This window comes from Panthera uncia, chromosome D2 (genome assembly GCF_023721935.1).
Source record: "Panthera uncia isolate 11264 chromosome D2, Puncia_PCG_1.0, whole genome shotgun sequence".
Taxonomy (NCBI): domain Eukaryota; kingdom Metazoa; phylum Chordata; class Mammalia; order Carnivora; family Felidae; genus Panthera; species Panthera uncia.
In genome coordinates, this window is record NC_064818.1 from 12,649,799 (window position 1) to 12,667,837 (window position 18,039).

At 45.8% G+C, this 18,039-nt stretch overlaps 1 protein-coding gene across 1 annotated transcript in view; it reads left to right on the plus strand.

Annotated features, from left to right (window-relative positions):
• The first annotated feature begins 17,125 nt into the window (after positions 1-17,125).
• The window catches only part of B3GALNT2 (beta-1,3-N-acetylgalactosaminyltransferase 2), a 75,226-nt gene continuing 74,312 nt past the window's right edge, over positions 17,126-18,039 (plus strand). Inside the window, exons 1-2 of the mRNA XM_049644974.1 lie at positions 17,126-17,229; positions 17,450-17,526. The gene's annotated coding sequence lies outside the window, so the exon portion shown is untranslated. The remainder of the gene's footprint in view (positions 17,230-17,449; positions 17,527-18,039) is intronic.

Genomic DNA, 18,039 nt, shown 5'->3' on the forward strand with positions numbered 1-18,039 from the left:
TGGATTGTTCCCTTTACGATTGTGTGCTGTCTTTCTTTGTCTCTTGTTATGGTCTTTTATTTTGAAAGTATATTTTGTCCCATATGAGTATTGCTACCCTGGCTTTCATTTCACTTCCATTTGCATGATAGATGCTTTTCCATCCTTTTACTTCCAATCTGCATGTCTTTAGGTCTGAAATGTGTCTCTTAGAGGCGGCATGTAGGTGGGTGTTGCCGTTTTAAAAAATTTATTTCGAGAGAGCGCGAGAGCGCACACACATGTGTGGGGGGGATGCAAGCGGGGGATGGGCAGAGGAAGAGAGAGAGAGAATCCCAAGCAGGCTCCACTCGCAGCACAGAGCATGATGTGGGGCTCGATCTCACGAACTGTGAGCTCAGGACCTGAGCGGAAATCAAGCGTCCAATGCTCAACTGGCTGAGCCACCCAAGTGCCCCTGGGTCTTGCTTTTTTATCCATTTCATCACTGCCATGTCTTTTGATGGGAGTGTTTAGTCTACTTACATTCAAAGTAATTATTAAGGGGTATGTGTTTATGGCCATTTTGGTTGCTTTCTGGTTGTTTTGGAATTCTTTTCTGTTCCTTTCTTCTTTTGCTTTCTTCTCTCATGATTTGCAAGTTTTCTTTAGTGATAGACTTGGGTTCCTCTCTCTTTATTTTTCATATATCTGTGACTGGTTTTTGATTTGTGCTTACCATTAGGTCTGTATATAACATCTTACACCTGAAGCAGTCTGTATGAAGTTGATCGTGGCTCAAGTTTGAACCCATTCTTTACTTCTCTCCCCCCACCTTTTAGTTATATGGTGTCATAGTGTACATAGACTGATGTGGATGTTATCTAGTGGTATCTGTGAGGTGACGTACGCTTAGGGTCTTCCTTCTCCCCAGAATCTCTATATGTTATATTTTTAGCACTCAGGTAACAGCAATATGTTACCAATTTATTTGCTCACCAAAGCCTTTATTTTTTTAAGAATTATCTAGGAGGGCAGAGCACCTGGGTGGCTCAGTCAGTTGAGTGTCCGACTTCAACTCAGGTCATGATCTCACGGTTCGTGGGTTCAAGCCCCACGCTGGGCTCTGTGCTGACAGCTCAGAGCCTGGAGCCGCTTCAGATTCTGTGTTTCCCTCTCTCTCTGTCCCTCCCCCATTCGTGCTCTCTCTCTCTCTCTCTCTCTTTCAAATAAATAAAACGTTTTTAAAAAAGAATTATCTAGGAGGGTATGAGTTGTTTTTTTTTAATGTTTATTTATTTCAAGAGAGAGAGAGAGCCAGAGAGGGGCAGACACAGAGGGAGAGAGAGCATCCCAAGCAGGCTCTGTGCTGTCAGCACAGAGCCCGATGAGAGGCCCAGTCCCACAAACCATGAGATCATGACCTGAAATCAAGAGTTGGACACTTCCCCAGCTGAGCCACCCAGGCGCCCCTCACCAAAGTCTTTAAGCTGCACATCATTTGTGTGAATTTTCAGCACATTTTACTTCAACATAGCTATTTAATTTTTTAGGACATGTTTGTTTACTGAGTTACCAAATGCTATAATAAACTATCTTTACAGTCTTTGCCTTAATTGGGAGACAAAGAATAGCTATTCCAGAAAAGAAACTCTTTCTAACATCTAGCCAAATGAAATGTGTATAGCAAAAGTAATCAGGGCTAAATTTAGAAGCATTCTAATTTTGTAATATATGCGTCATCGCTGTCTGCCTCATAAACAACATCAGATCACACATTTCCTATCAATTATGAGCTAGTTGTTTTAAGGCCTTAATTAGTCTAAGTGATTTTTAAAAATGGCATTACCAATGTATCCGTTGGATCTGGCTGATCTGGTGTTTGAAGTCATGGCAGAAAGGGACACACGAAGCAGAAAGACTTTGGACCGTGTAAAATGGGAGAAGCACCAAGAGCAGGTCACAATTACTGAGCATTCAGCATGCACAAGTAAGCATATTTAACTTAACTCCCCCAGAATTTTCCATGAGGTATGCACTATTATGACTCCTATTTTATAGACAGGGAAACAACTAGGTTAGGGAAGGTGGCAGGTACCAATCTGCAGCATTTGCCAATTTCCGTGTTGTAGCTATTCCTCTCAAGGCCAATTTCAAGTTCATCAACAGGCTTGCAAAATTCCTGAAAGTTTAAGGCCAATCAAGTCACTGACTCAAGTTCACAGAACACAATCACACAATCGGTAAATACGAGAGCTGTGATTTGAACCCAGGAGGTCTGACTTTAGAGCCCATGTTCCCAGCTGCTATGTCATCCAAGAATCCAAGAGGGTAGAAAGTACACAGAGAGGGGACCCACCCTCCCAGGGCTGCACCTGGGCAAGGGTCATGGTCAGGAGCAGACAAGTGTCCAAGTGCTCTAACATGAGACCTCAGTAAGAAAGGGGAAGAAAAAGTAACTTGCAGAATATAATGAACTCTCAGAGGAAGAAAAATTGACAAAATTTGACAGCTCTTAAGTTTGAGGGGATGCTTTCTCTCTCTCTCTCTTTTGATAAAAATGTCCTGTTTCAGAGAGATCCTCAGGTGCAGAGAGATTCCTTCAAGCTCCAGGAAACAGGACAGAATATGCAACAGCAGCACTCTGCAGACACATGCCTGGGCAGTGCTTTGGAAATTCCTTCTTTTTAAACATTTTTTTAACGTTTATTTATTTTTGAGAGACAGAGCACAAGGTGGGGGGGGGGGGGGGAGGGGCAGAGAGAGAGACACACACACACACACACACAGAATCCGAAGCAGGCTCCAGACTCTGAACTGTCAGCACAGAGCCTGATGGGGGGCTCGAACCCACAAATCGTGAGATCATGACCTGAGCCGAAGTCGGCCACTTAACCGACTGAGCCACCCAGGCGCCCCTTGAAATTCCTTCTTGGGCAGTGCCCACTCCTCTTCATTCCTTTCAGAGTTTTATGCATAGAATATCTTGAGAAACCTAAAAAACAGTGTTTCCCCAAATCAATTTATGCAGTGCATCATATATTCACATTTTTATTTACTACCTACTATGCATTTTGCACCTTGGCACTTGAAGGACAAAAATCAAATTCCTTTTCTCTATGAGTTTCAGGGCAAAGACTGTTGAGTCCATAGGTGCACAGGGGAGCATAGTCAGGGCTGTCCCAGGGGGTGTGGGATCAGTGGGCAACACATACAAGAGATCAAGATCCCCGTCTTAAGGAGTTAGGAAGACAAGATTGTCTACACTGAGACTCAGAAGTAGATTCAGATTTTGTGAGGCCCAAGACTTACACAACTTGGGGGCCCTGCTTAAAAAAAGGAATGCCAGGTTGCAAAATTAGGTATGAAGGCTTAGCACAGACCCTGAAGCTCAAGCTTTGTTAGTTTCATGGTAAATGCTCCATTTCTGCTAAGACTTGAAAAGTACGTGGAATTGGCCATCTTAAGGAACTATAGGGATGGAGAGCAGGACTTGACAAAGGCAGGGGGAAAAAAAGCTTGGGAGAGAAGGTCTGGGAGCTGTAGGCAGCTCTGGAGTCCTGGACAAGGAGTTAGAAGTGGAGAGAAGTAGCAAAGGGCAGGCTGAAGAGGGTGATGATGATGAGGGTCCTGCTAAACTGACGTAGGGAGTTTGAACTTTTTGGAAGGGCAACAGGGAGTCATAGAAGGTTTGGGGAAGGAGTGTGACATCATCTGATTTGCATTCAGTCCAGAGCGGTCCTGCTGTCTGCTTCCTCCCTCCCGTCTGTATAAAAAACTGCCCCCCCCCCCAACATTGAGGAGGTTGATTGCAGAGTCTGTGACCTGTTGAGCTTTGAAACCCACCAAGTGAGTACTGTTAAGGAAAGAAAATAGTCATGATAGTTGTTGAAGAGGTAAGGCAGATTTTATTCAAGGCAGAGGGAGGGGGGATAGGACCCAGGGCAATGGGATCTTGCAGTGGCTCAGACACATCGGGCTCTACTCCCCAAGCACACGCAAGTGGGGATGCACAGCCGAGGAGCAGGTTGGGGGACAGTGGATGGAAATTACTGAGAGGAAACAACAGGGGTAAGCAGATTCTTGCTGAGGGCCAGCGGGGTGAAGAGCCCTCATCTGGGGTGTGGGGAGGAGGATCAGTTATGGAAGGCGATCAGATAACGAGGGTGGGGTGTCCTGGATAAACTGATTTAGTTGGATTCTTGCTGAAATGGGACAACGCAGACACAACGGGAGGTCCAAAAATCAGGCGTCGTCGAAAACCTGTCCAGGGGAGCCGGAGCAGAGTGGGATCACTGAGAGCATCTTTGTCAGGGCAAAAAAGGGAGCAACCTCCGAGCAAGGAAGGACCCTGGCTGGCACACGTGGCCGTGCAGGTGACCCAAGGAGCCTCTTCCCAGGAGGCAACGGGCGGGTGGCAAGCGGAGAGAGAAAAAAATCAAAGCACCCAACTCCTTCTTCCAGGGTTTCCACCTGTTGCGCAGGCGCGGCCAGGTGGGGCAGGCGGCGTGAGGTTGGTGGCATCGGCGCATGCGCGGGGCTCCCTGATGCCACTCCCACCTGCCTCGGTGAGGGGCAGCCTGCCCCGTGGTCTTGCGGTCCCCGGGGCTCCAGGTGGAGCCCAGTGCCAGCAAGTCAGAGGCGGCCCCCTGAGCAAGGTGGGCTCAGCCAAAGAGGGTTGTTTAAGGGGGCTCAGCAGAGATTCCAAAACAAGATCTGCAAGGCCTTGAAAGCAGCAGAGAAGCGGAAAGAACGGGAGGTAGGAGCGAGTACCCAACCTGGGAAACACTGAGCCGTGACTTATTTGTGTGTGTGTGTGTGTGTGTGTGTGTGTGTTAGAAAACATAACATAAATCGACCCTCTTAACAATTTTTAAGTATACAATACAGTTTTGTTGATTACATGCATTATTGTACAAAACCTCTCTAGAACTTTCTCATCCTACATGACTACAGTTCTATACTCCCATCTCCCCCACCCCAGCCCCTCGACCATCATTTTACTTTCTTTTTTTTTTTTTATTGTTTTTAATGCTTGTGTATTTTTTGAGAAAGAGAAAGAGACTGTGAGCAGGGAAGGGGCAGAGAGAGAGGGAGACACGGAATCTGAAGCAGGCTCCAGGCTCTGAGTTGTCAGCACAAAGCCCGACTCAGGGCTCAACTCACGAACCGTGAGATCATGACCTGAGCCGAAGTCGGACGCTCAACTGGCTGAGCCACCCAGGCGCCCCACTGTTTTACTTTCTGTTTACAGGGCTCTGCTTACCTTATGTACCTCATCTAAATGGAATCATACACTATCTGTCCTTCTGTGACTGGCTGATGTCACTCATATCAATGTTCTCCGGGTTCCTCTAGGTTGTGGCACATGATAGGATCCTTCTTTTTTAAGGTTGAATGATGTTCCATGTATGTATATACCAGAGATATATCCTGTGTGTATCCTGTGTATATCCATTCATCCCTGACGGACATTAGGTTGTTTCTACCTCTGGGCAGCTGTAAACAGTGCAGCAGGGAGCAGGCATCAAGATTCTTTTATGAGGACTCTAGGCACGTGTCAGAGCTGAGGGAGCTGTCAAGAGGTGTCATAAGTGTCAATGTCACTGTAATTGACGCATTATACTGTAGTGTGGAGTTCCTCGCTTTCTCTACCATGATCTACAAGGAGAAAAGCCTTTTATATTACAACTCAGGACCTATATAATGTGGCGGTCTAAAATTTTTGTATTCATAGTCATAATTAATACGCTGAAATTATAACCCCCCAAAGATGATTATTAGCAGGTGGGGCCTTTGGGTGGTGCTTAAATCACGTGGAGCCATCATGAACTGGTTAGTGCCCTCATAAAAGAGGCTCCAGAGGGATCCCTAGCCCCTTCCGCCGCAGGAGGGCACAACAGAAGTCACCGGCTATGAACCAGGAAGAGGGCCCTCATCCAGCCGTGCCATGCCGGCACCCTCATCCTGGGCTTCCCAGCCTCCAGAACTCTGAGAACATTTCTCTAGATTATCAGCTACCCAATCAACCTGTGGTATTTTGTTATAGCAGTCCACAGGTGCTAACAAACGTACAAGATTTTCCAAAAACCACCTTACCTTTATTCTGTGCAAGTTGCCCTGATCTTTTCGATTCTGTCGTAGTTCATTTGTTAAATGCTGGGCATGAAACACTACATTGCTTTCACCCACGCACCAGCGGACCCTGGTCTGCAGTTTGGAAACCACTTTTGTATTTATGTGTAATTGTGATGACTGGCTGCCTTTGAATGCTTCAAAAAGAACTCCATTCACACTAAGAGCGCCAGTGGCCAAGGTCAGTTTTGCTGGAGACTTCATAGGGGTGATGGAGGAGGGTTTTACATCCCCCACGATTTTACAAGTCCCCTTGGATATATCTCTACCGCCAACCGAGGGTGCTTCTCCCCCACTCCTGCCGTGTGCCGGGCAGGGTCCCTTCCGTCCACCCTTCTCCCTCCCAGAACAGAGGCATTCTTCCTCATGTTTCACTCAGGGTAGTGCTCTTGGCTTCTTTCCACCCAGTGCGCCAATTCACTTACAAGTCTCAGTCCTCCCTTCGGAAAGGGAATATCGAAGTATTCACGCAATAAAACTGTACGTCTTGCAATAATGTGGCCCTGAGATGGACCAGAGAGGGAGAAGGAGCAAGCATGGACCTCACCATTTCCGAGGTGCACGTTGTGGTTTGTGTGTTTGCTATTTTAGACTCAGCCAGGGCAAAAAGGCCTTCAGAGAAGGCTGGCAGAAGCCCCCGAGTCTGTCTCCACTTTGATGGTTAAAGTCACTGGGGACATCTCATCTGTAAGGTAACTGTATTTGTTGAATTTAACAAGTGCCCTGGATATTACGGCAACACTATACACTGGTCCTTCTCAGATGAGGGTGCTGTAGTTTGGACCCATATCAGAACGAGACAGTGGCAAGATAGAATGCACACAAATGTTCTCAGACTTAGACCGATCACACCAGAAGTTAACAAAACCAAAAGCTATTCCATTCTTCGTATAATAATATTACAAAAATGCATTCAAAATTGCTGGCTTAGGCCAACATACAGAATCCCCTAAGTGGTTTAGCAGCCAAATTAATGAGTTAAATTTATGGGCTGAAATCATACAGAGGAAATGTCCAGTTCCTGGGTAGATGGCTCAGCATCATACAGCTGTGTTAAAGTGCACTTGTGATGAACGAGATAAGTGATTCAGAAAAGTCACTTATTTGACATGGGCCATTCTGTCTCCTGTCTTCTCTCAAGGGACTTTTATATTCTATTAACCTCCTCTCGGAGGATCTCAGTGACAGAAAGAAAGGCTGTAGTTAAGAGCTAGATAAAACATCGAAGTAACAATACATTTAACTGCTCTGAATTCCTTCAAAGCCTCAGGATTTTTCCTATGACATTTTAGTCCCCAGTCTAGTTAACACTGTAAAAACTCATCACAGTGAGAGAGCCCATCTGGATCCAACAATCCCAGTTCTCAGTAAAAACCAGAAAGAAATTCCACTTGTGTGCAGATGGCAGTAGGCATTAAGAATGAGTGTTGCAAGGGGCTCCTGGGTGGCTCAGTCGGTTGAGCGTCCGACTTCAGCTCAGGTCATGGTCTCACGGTTTGTGAGTTCGAGCCCCACATCAGGCTCACTGCTGTCAGTGCAGAGCCCGCTTCAGATCCTGTCTCCCTCTCTCTCTGCTCATCCCCCGCCTCTCTCAAAAATAAATAAACATTAAAAAAAAACGGATTATGTTAGTAAAATGTTTAAATAGTTTGTACGTTAAAACGTTTATCGTCTTGTAATACGATGAAGTGGGAAGATGTGACCGCCCACACTACCGTGTGGGGACAGCTAGAAGTTAGCTGCGTGTCGTGGGTTAGCCACCCTGGGGTGGGTGAAATCGAAAGGTGTCTTAGCGTATCTTCAGTCCTTACAAAGGCGTGGCATGAGTGCCAAGTACTGAAGTACAAAGTCAAGGGAGGTGCAGTGAAGTCAATTCTGAACCCAGATGTACAGTCACGTCAAGGTCGTATGACAAAGTTGAGGCATAGGTGACCCGGATCCCTTCTGAAGTCACACATTCAAATATCTCCCTCCTGCCACAGCCCCCCATCCTTCTAGCTTGTGGCTCATGCCAGCCAGACTCATCCTTCTTCTTGGTCCTCCTTCCTCGTCCTCCTGTCCCCCCTCCCCCACCCTGCACAAATCCCCGACTTCCTTTCTTGCCCCCACTTTGCTCCCTAATCAAGTTAAAGTCCATGGTCCGTCACGTCAGCCTCCTCTTGCTAATGCCCTCCATCCCCTACCCTGCTTTGTGTGAGCCCTTCAGTGGAACCCCAGCCCCACACAGACACAACTCTCAGCCTCCTTGGTGCCCTTGATCCTGTGGCTGCTGAGCTCCGAGGAAGAAACTCACGAAGCATGACCTGTAGGCAATCACTGATGCAGTGGCAGCCTCCAGCTCACCACCCGGCAGCCTGTCCCAGAGGTCACAGAACGGAAGGTCACATAGACCAAGTTAAGAAGCTTGGACCATGTGGGGTATCAGAGCAATCTGAAGGACACAAGAAGAAGCAGGGGGAGACGTGAGGTAGGGTAGCACACCTTGAGTGGGATACAGGGCAGCATCGCAGCACCTGAACCGTGCCTTCTACTGTGTTTGGTGGTCTTTCCTCTCTTGTCCCACCAGCCTTCTTAGGATGTGGTTATGAGGAGCAGGTTTGGGGTTGGTGGCGGGGAGGCTGGGGTCAACAGAAGAAAGGTGCCTGGATCCAGTACACTTCCCGTTCCAAAAGACTCGGGCAGCACATCCGGCCAGCTTAGCTCACCAATGACCCGCTCAGCTTTCACCTGGATGTTGGGTGCAGAGCATACCCAGGGCAGAATAGGTGACACCAAATACAGCCGGCGTAGGAATGGCATTGCCATCAGCCTGGCAGTGGCAGCCTGTGCCTTACTAATGTCTACGGTCGATCTTGGAGCTTCTGTCTCCTTCTGGGCATAACTGACACTGTCCTTTGCTGCGTGCTTTTTACCCACGTGAGCCCGCACGCGCTTCATTCATTGTGTTCAACATGCCTCCCACGTTATCGACGTAAGCCATCTTATAATCTCTGCCTCGGCCTCACGGGCTAAGTGCTTACTGTCTCTCCCATTTGCTTTTCTTGTTTTCTGTATGGCAGATTTGCACTTTCCTGTGTAATGCTTCACCCACACGCATGGGCCGTTCCACCCTTGCCTCACCTAGCCGGTGCCTGCTTCCTCGGCCAGCCTTCCCTTGTGCTCCAGACAAGGTCACCCCCTTGCTAGAGGCTCACGTGGTGGAGGCCTCCGCCGTGGTAGCGTGTCAGACTCTGTTGTAATGACAGAGCTCTGGGAGGGCGGCAGCCACGTCCGTCCCCTGCAGTCCCATGCAGCGCTGGGTCCAGGCACGTGATGTTTGTTGAATGACTGAAAGGAGTTAAATCGGGGCGCCTGGGTGGCTCAGTCGGTTAAGCATCTGGCTTTAGCTCCGGTCCTGATCGATCTCACAGTCGTGAGTTCCAGCCCTGCATCGGGCTTTGTGCTGCTCTGCTTTGGATTTTGTGTCTCCCCGTCTCTCTGCCCCTCCCCTGCTTGTGTGCGCACTCTCTCTCACTCTCAAAAATAAACATTAAAAAAAAGATTTAAGGGGTGCCTGGGTGGCTCAGTCTGACTTCGGCTCAGGTCATGACCTTGCGGTTCGTGGGTTCAAGCCCCGCGTCGGGCTCTGTGCTGACAGCTCGGAGCCTGGAGCCTGCCTCAGATTCTGTATCTCCCTCTCTCTCTCTCTCTGCCCCTTTCCCGCTCACACTCTATCTGTCTCTCTCAAAAATAAACATTTTAAGCAAATTTTTTTTAAAAAGAAAAAAGATTTAAGAAATAATAAATACATTAAGTAAATAAATAAATAAATAAATAGAGTTAAATCTGTGAGAAGTGGCCAGGAAACAGAGACCCTTCCCGTGTCTACCACTGCTGAGTTTCTTCCCGAGAGGCATATAAACAGGGAGTATTACGAGTGAGTCCCTCTCCTTTTTTTTGTTTTTTGGTGTTTTTTTGTTGTTGTTTTTTAACGTTTATTTATTTTTGAGACAGAGAGAGACAGAGCATGAACGGGGGAGGGTCAGAGAGAGGGAGACACAGAATCCGAAACAGGCTCCAGGCTCTGAGCTGTCAGCACAGAGCCCGACGCGGGGCTCGAACCCATGGACCGCGAGATCATGACCTGAGCCAAAGTCGGCCGCTCAACCGACTGAGCCACCCAGGCGCCCCGAGTCCCTCTCCTTTTTTGCCAGCCAGACCACTGTAAAACATTTCACCTTTTTCTCTTATGATCTAGAACTCGTGTTTCACTCTCATTCCTACCTTAGGGGGTCACACCTCCTCTCCGAAGCCTTCCTTCCCCTTCCCAAGGCTTCCCAAAGGTTCCTAACCCCTCCTGTGTGTTCCAGCCACACCGGTTTCCTTTTCCCATAGCGCTGATCATGCCGTTTGGTGATGGCTTATTAGTCCATCTCTCCACTAGTCTTTGCCTCACTAATTTTCCACCCAGTGCCTGCGACACAGCAGATGTTCCGGTCGACATTTGTGGATGACAAAATGAGCAGAGGCAGGATCTGTGTGTCGGTTAATTTGTAGTTCACAGGAAACAGATATTCACCACCCGTCTCCCCATAAGTGTCACTTGATAAATGCGTGTTAGAGCAGAGAAGTTATTTTCATCATCCTCACTTGAGTTTGGGGGTTTGGGGGTTTTTTTTAGACCAGACTCATCTGACATTGCAGGGGATCCTGTGCTGTGTCAGCCTCACTGTCCCTCTGCTCCTAGGCTGCAGGGCGTTTTATTAGCCTGGCTTGGGCTGCCCAGTCCCCATGCTAGGAGGTCTTGGGGCTGTTTCTGCTTCTCTGAGAGACTGTGTGTCTTCCCTCACTCTTATCCTTCCTGTGTCCATGCCGTCTGCATATGGCTTTGCAGTTCCTTCCACTGGACGTGGTAAATATTTCACCGCACCATGAACGTAAGGCTTGGCCAGTGGGTAAAAGTGACATCACAACAGGTCTGAGCCTCAATCAGAAGAGGCCGCACGTGGGCTTGGTCAGCCCTCCTGCACTTCTGTCTCGACCATAACACGAACACATAGCAGTTAGTGACTGTCCCATCGGCGTGGGCTCCGGGACAACACAACCAAGGTAGAGCCACCCTCGCAACTCCCAGTCAACAGCCATGCCCCCAGCCAACTTGTGGCTGCGTGAGCCAGAATGAACCCTGAGTTTTGGTGTGGTTTCTTACACAGCAGCAGCTGACCCATACAGCTCTGTGCCTCTTCCTTCCTCTGGCTTGTAGAAGGAAGGAAACTGACATTTTCTGAGCACCTGCTACCGCCAAGTACTTTCACCTTAGTATTACATTCCGTGAGACAGTCGTTATTTTTCACATTCTACGAGACAAGGAACCTGAGGCCCAGAGAAATGGAGTAGCTTACCAAAGTTATAATTTTAGCAAGGGACAGAGTTAAGACCCCAAACCGGGTCCTCTGACTTTGTGAGGAACACGACTTCTGCTGCCGAATGCTTTCCGGAGATCAGATGAGGTTGCTGGAATCTCCACCTGCCGTCTCCGTGGAGGGTAATTATAGGTTTTGTACCCCAACACCGGTTCATCAGGGGAAAGAGATATTCACCTCATATATAAACCAGAAGGAAAAACTGTCCAATAGTGGGTGTGAGTGGGACAGGATCTGAGACTAATCTCATAGAGGAAACTCACTTGAATGCTTCTACCAATATGGATGATGAACCCTGTGCATAATTCGCTGTTTGGAGTTCCCATTCTGTCTTTTAAGATCAAAATACCATCCTGTCCTCTGACTCAGAATGGCTCTAAGATACTCTTGCTGGGGCGCCTGGGTGGCTCAGTCGGTTAAGCGTCCGACTTCAGCTCAGGTCATGATCTCGCAGTGAGTTCGAGCCCCTTGTCGGGCTCTGTGCTGACAGCTGAGATTCTGGAGCTGCTTCAGATTCTGTGTCTCCCTCTCTCTCTGCCCCTCCCCCGCTCATGCTCTGTCTCTCTCTGTCTCAAAAATAAATAAAAACATTAAAACAAAATTTTAAGATACTCTTGCTGAATTAATGTAACATCACTTTGGAAGCCTAATGCCACAATCTCTGCTGGCATTTCAAATTAATTTCTTATAAAATAGTTCTGTAGTTTGCCACAAGGCTTCTCTCTACACATTCTGGTTAAAAAGCTTTGAAGTGATTTTAATAGTGTGTCTTGGGCAAATATAAAAACAATGTTGATTTTTAACCTATAGAAAAGACAAAAGTATGAGGAAGCATGTTATTTTTTTTTTTCTTTTTCTTTTATCTCCAAAAAGCAGGAGTCCTAATGGAATGAGCAAGGAGCAACAAGATGAAAACATCAGTGGAGACAAGGGTAGAAATGAATCCCTTTCTATGTGTATAAAGCCAGATCACTCTCAGAGTGTTAATTTTTGGAATTTTGTTAATTGGAAAATGTGTGGTTGTGAGGAGTGTTTAAGAGAAATTCATCATGTTTAACATGATATAGTTAAAAGGAATATTAAGAACAGATCTTAATATAAGCTTTAAGATGAGCAAAGGTGGAAAGGCCCAGAAATTTTCATTAAAAGGGATTTAGTATGTAAAATCAATTAATGTGTCAATTAAAGACAATTAATCAATTTATTAATGTGTCAATTGAAGACAACTGAGCACTAATGAGAAAGAGACCAAATTTTATTTAGATTTTTTAAACTTGCTCCTTAGGACAATCGATTTCACTTTTTAAAAGTTTTTTAGGGGTGCCTGGGTGCCTCAGTCAGTTGAGTGTCCAACTTCAGCTCAGGTCTTGATGTCCCGGTTCGTGCCCTGTGTTGGGCTCCGTGCTGACAGCATGGAACCTGCTTCGGATCCCCTGTGCCCCTCTCTCTCTGCCCCTCCCCCGCTCACACTCTCTCAAAAATAAACAAACATTTTAAAAAGTAAAACATAATAATTTTTTTTTCTAATTTGCTTTAGAACCCTACTGCTAGTTACAACATGGAAATCCTCTTCCGTGTCACAGAGCAAATGATCTTGGATGTTCCACGTTGCTGGGCATCCCAGTGTGGTTTGCTTCCCAATGTCATGGCTACATTCTTCCTCGCTTACTGTCCATGTTATTCCTGTTCCTTCTAATCAGCCTCGTGGCTTTCAGCTAACTTCACCTTAGTTCGTTTTACTTCCAGCCGCTGGTCTTCCTTGGTTTTTGTAGTCGTTCACCTCTGTGGTTAGCTGTTGCAGGGCTCTGTGTGGCCGCCTTTACTTTAATCAGCCTCTGGGGCACAACTCGGAGAAGCAGGCATTCATGCCACCTGACGACTGAAACTGAGCCCGCGGAAGAGGCTGGGCTGCCAATCGGATGCACTAAGACACCATGTGCAGGACAAGCTCATGGAAAGGCAGCAATAGCAGGTGTTTACTTAGCCACAGGTATGAGGGCTTCTGAGCAACAGTGGGAGGCTAGCTCATTATTAAAATTTTGTTGGGGCGCCTGGGTGGCGCAGTCGGTTAAGCGTCCGACTTCAGCCAGGTCACGATCTCGCGGTCCGTGAGTTCGAGCCCCGCGTCAGGCTCTGGGCTGACGGCTCGGAGCCTGGAGCCTGTTTCCGATTCTGTGTCTCCCTCTCTCTCTGCCCCTCCCCCGTTCATGCTCTGTCTCTCTCTGTCCCAAAAAAACAAAAAAAAAAACAAAAAAAAAACGTTGAAAAAAAGAAAAAAAATAAAATAAATAAAATTTTGTTTAGGGGGCGCCTGGGTGGCTCCATCGGTTGAGCGTCTGACTTCAGCTCAGGTCACGATCTCGCGGTCTGTAAGTTCGAGCCCGGCGTCAGGCTCTGTGCTGACGGCTCGGAGCCTGGAGCCTGCTTCTCATTCTGTGTCTCCCCCTTTCTCTGCCCCTCCCCCACTCATGCTCTGTCTCTCTCTGTCTCAGAAATAAATAAACATTGAAAAAAAATTTTTAAATAAGTAAATAAAATTTTGTTTAGGTACAATTATAAAGGTTATTTTTAAAATGTTTATTTTAGATTTATTTTATTTTAAAAAAAAATTATTTTAAATTTAAAAAATTTTTTAAATGTTTATTCACCTTTGAGAAAGACAGGGTGTGAGTAGGTGAGGGGCAGAGAGAGAGGGAGATAGAGAATCCGAAGCAGGCTCCAGGCTCCGGGCTGTCCGCATAGAGCCCGACGGGTGGCTTGCACTCACAAACTGTAAGATCGTGACCTGAGCCAAAGTCAGACACTCAACCAACTGAGCCACCCAGGTGCCCCTATTTTAAAAAGTTTTAAGTTAATTTAATTTTTTTAATGTTTGTTTATTTTTGAGAGAGAGAGAGAGAGAGACAGAGAGAGAATGTGAGCAGCGGAGGGGCAGAGAGAAAGGGGGACAGAGGATCCGAAGCAGGCTCCATGCAGAGAGCCCAAGGTGGGGCTCGAACTCACGAACCATGAGATCATGACGTGAGCTGAAATCATGAGTTGGACCCTTAACCAACCAAGGCACCCAGGTGCCCCTAAAGGTTTATTTTTTTAAAGACATTAGGTGGCAGTGCTGCCATTTATTCATTTCAGTGGGAGACCTAGCTGTGCAGACCACAAAGGCAGGAAGCTAGAAAGGGTAGCTGTCCACATGGTGGCAACGGTATATCCTGAGTTTGATCAAGTCTGGGGAAAATTCACAGCCTTTTTCTGTGTGGACTTTGTTTGTTCTTTGTGTGTCTCCCTCACTAGAGTGGAAGTTCCCTGAAGACAAGAATCAGCTTGTTTCATTCTCATTTGTAACTTTAGTGGTACTATGCATACATAAACACCTAACAAATATTTGTCAGAAGAGAAAAAAAGGAGAGAGGCAAACAGGGATGAAGGGAAGGAGTAAGAAAGACAGATGTTTGTGACAGATGAGCTTTGCTTCCATGGTGCAGTCGGTGGCCCATGTTTTTTCATGTCCAGTGGTTTCTTAATCATTTCCAGCACCCACCTCCCACCAGCCTTGATCCCCATACTTCTCTGTTTATCATATTCCTCAAACTTATTATAAATTCTAGCCATTGGATGTGCAAGGACTAAAGGGTTGACCAACGGATCAACAAATTAGTCTAGGACATCCCATGCTCATGGATAGAGAGAACCAATATTGTTCAAGTGTACTACCCAAAGCAATCTACAGATTTAATGCAATCCCTATTGAAATACCACCAGCATTTTTCACAGATGTAGAACAAACAATCCTAAAATTGGTATGGAACCATAAAGGACCCCGAATACCCAAAGCAGTCCTGAAAAAGCAAAGCAAAGCTGGAGGCATCATGATTTCAGACCTCAAGCTATATTACAAAGCTGTAGCCATCAGGACAAGTGTGGTACTGGCACAAACACAGACACACAATCAATGGAACAGAAAAGAAAACCCAGAAATGGATCCACAACTATATGGTCATCTAATCTTTGACAAAGCAGGAAAGACTATTGAATGGAAAAAAGACGGTCTCTTCCACATATGGTATTGGGAAAACTGGACGGCAACATGCAGGAGAATGCAACCAGACCCCTTTCTTACACCATACAAAAATATAAATTCAAAATGGATGGATGATCTAAATGTGAGACCTGAAACCATCAAAATCCTAGAAGAGAACATAGGCAGTAACCTCCTTGACATCAGCCATAGCAACTTTTTTCTAGATACGTCTCATGAGGTAAGGGAAACAAAAGGAAAAATAAACTATTGGGACAGCATCAAAATGAAAAGCTTCTGCACAGTGAAGGAAACAACCAACAAAACTAAAAGGCAACCTATGGAATGGGAGAAGAGATTTGCAAATGACATATCTGATAAAGGGTGCGTGTCCAAAATATATAAAGAACTTATAAAACTCAATGCCCCAAAAACAAATAATCCAGTTAAAAAATGGACAGAAGATGTGAACAGATATTTCTCCAAAGACATCCAGATAGCCAATAGATGCATGAAAAGATGTTCATTATCACTTACTGTCAGGAAAATGCAAATCAAAGCTACAATCAGTTATCACCTCACACCTGTCAGAAGGGCTAAAATCAACCACACAAGAAACAACAGGTGTTGGCGAGCATGTGGAGAAAAAAATACTCGTGTACTGTTGATAGGAATGCAAACTGGTGCAGCCACTGTGGGAAACAGTATGGAAGTTCCCTCAAAAAGTCAAAATAGAACTAGTCAAAAATAGAACTAGTCAAAAGTAGAAACTAGTCTAGGATCCAGCAATGACACTACTGGGTATATACCCAAACAATACAAAAACACTAATTTGAAGGGATACATGCACACCTATGTTTATAGCAGCATTATTTACAACAGCCAAGATATAACAGCAGCCCAAGTGTTCCTCAATTGATGAATGGATAAAGAAGATAGGAATATTATTCAGCCATAAAAAAGAATAAAATCTTGCCATTTTCAATGACATGGATGGAGCTAAAGGGTATAATGCTCAGTGAAAGACAAGTGCCCTTTGATTTCATTCCTATGTGAAATTTAACAAAACAAACGAGCAAGTGAAAAAGAGACAAACTAAGAAACACTCTTAAAAAATGTTTTCTTTATTTTTGAGACAAAGAGACAGAGCACGAGCAGGGAAGGGGCAGAGAGAGAGGGAGAGCCAGAACCTGAAGCAGGCTCCAGGCTCTGAGCTGTCAGCACGGAGCCCGACGCGGGGCTCGAACCCACGAACTGTGAGATCATGACCTGAGCCGAAGTTGGACGCTTAACCGAATGAGCCACCCAGCCACCCCAAAACAGACTCAATTATAGAGAGCAAACTGATGGTTACCAGAGGGGAAGTGGGGGGTGTGGGTGAAATAGGTGATGCGGAGTAAGGAGTGCACTTGCTGTGATGAACACCAGGTGTTGAATCACTATAATGTATACCTGAAACTAACATTACACTGTATACTAACTAGCTGGAATTAAAAACTTAAAAAGCCAACCACCACCACCCCCAACAATTTAGCCCATGATATCAGCAGAAAGCCACAACTTCCTAGTATTAAGGGCATTTTAAGGAGTCTTACAGAGTCATCGGACACTTCCTGTTTGTCGTCAGTGCCATTAGTGACTCTGGCTTTGCCAACTCCCTTGGCGAAAGGGTGTGTCTGCAACCATGACCTCTGTAATGTAGCAAGGCCCCCACAGCAGGTAGGTAGACTCATCTAGGACTGAGACTACCACCCAGGCTATTTGATATGTTGATATTGGGGATTGCTTTTAGCATTTCCATTAAGCTAAGAGGGAATGGAGGAAGTTACACAGTAATAGACTTCATTAAATGAGAAAAGGCAGAAGACTCAGCAGAAGGAGTTGGAATGCTGGCCCTAATCTAAACAATGCCAACTTTTGTCCCCACATTCCCTTGTAGGGAAATTTCTCCCCGTGTCCAGATGTACTTGAACAATTGGAATCTGGGATGGAAAGTTGAAAAACTACCAAATTAAGGTATGCCTGATCCTTTTGCTGCTTGTTTGTTCGTTTTAAAGCTATTGGTAGAATTAATTTCATTTTTGTGATGTATTTTCCAAAGGTTAAGTTTGCATATGCCTACTTTTATTTATTAATTTTTAAATTTTGTAATGTTTATTTATTTTTGTGTGTGAGAGAGAGAGCATGAGAGGCAGAGGGGCAGAGAGAGAAGGAGACATAGAATCTGAAGCAGGCTCCAGGCTCTGAGCTATCAGCTCAGAGCCTGACGTGGGGCTCGAACTCAGAGTGCAAGATCATGACCTGGGCCGAAGTCAGAGGCTTAACTGACTGAGCCACCCAGGCGCCCCTACATATGCCTAATTTTAATTTAGATGCTTTCATTTTCATGTCTAGAGGAGAACAAGAAACTAACATTTATAGACTTTACCTGTATGTTTTCTCATTTAAGATTCAAAACAACTCACTGAAGTATGCCCTGTGAGTCTCATTTCATAGATCAGGAATCTGAAACCTAAAGATGTTAAGTAC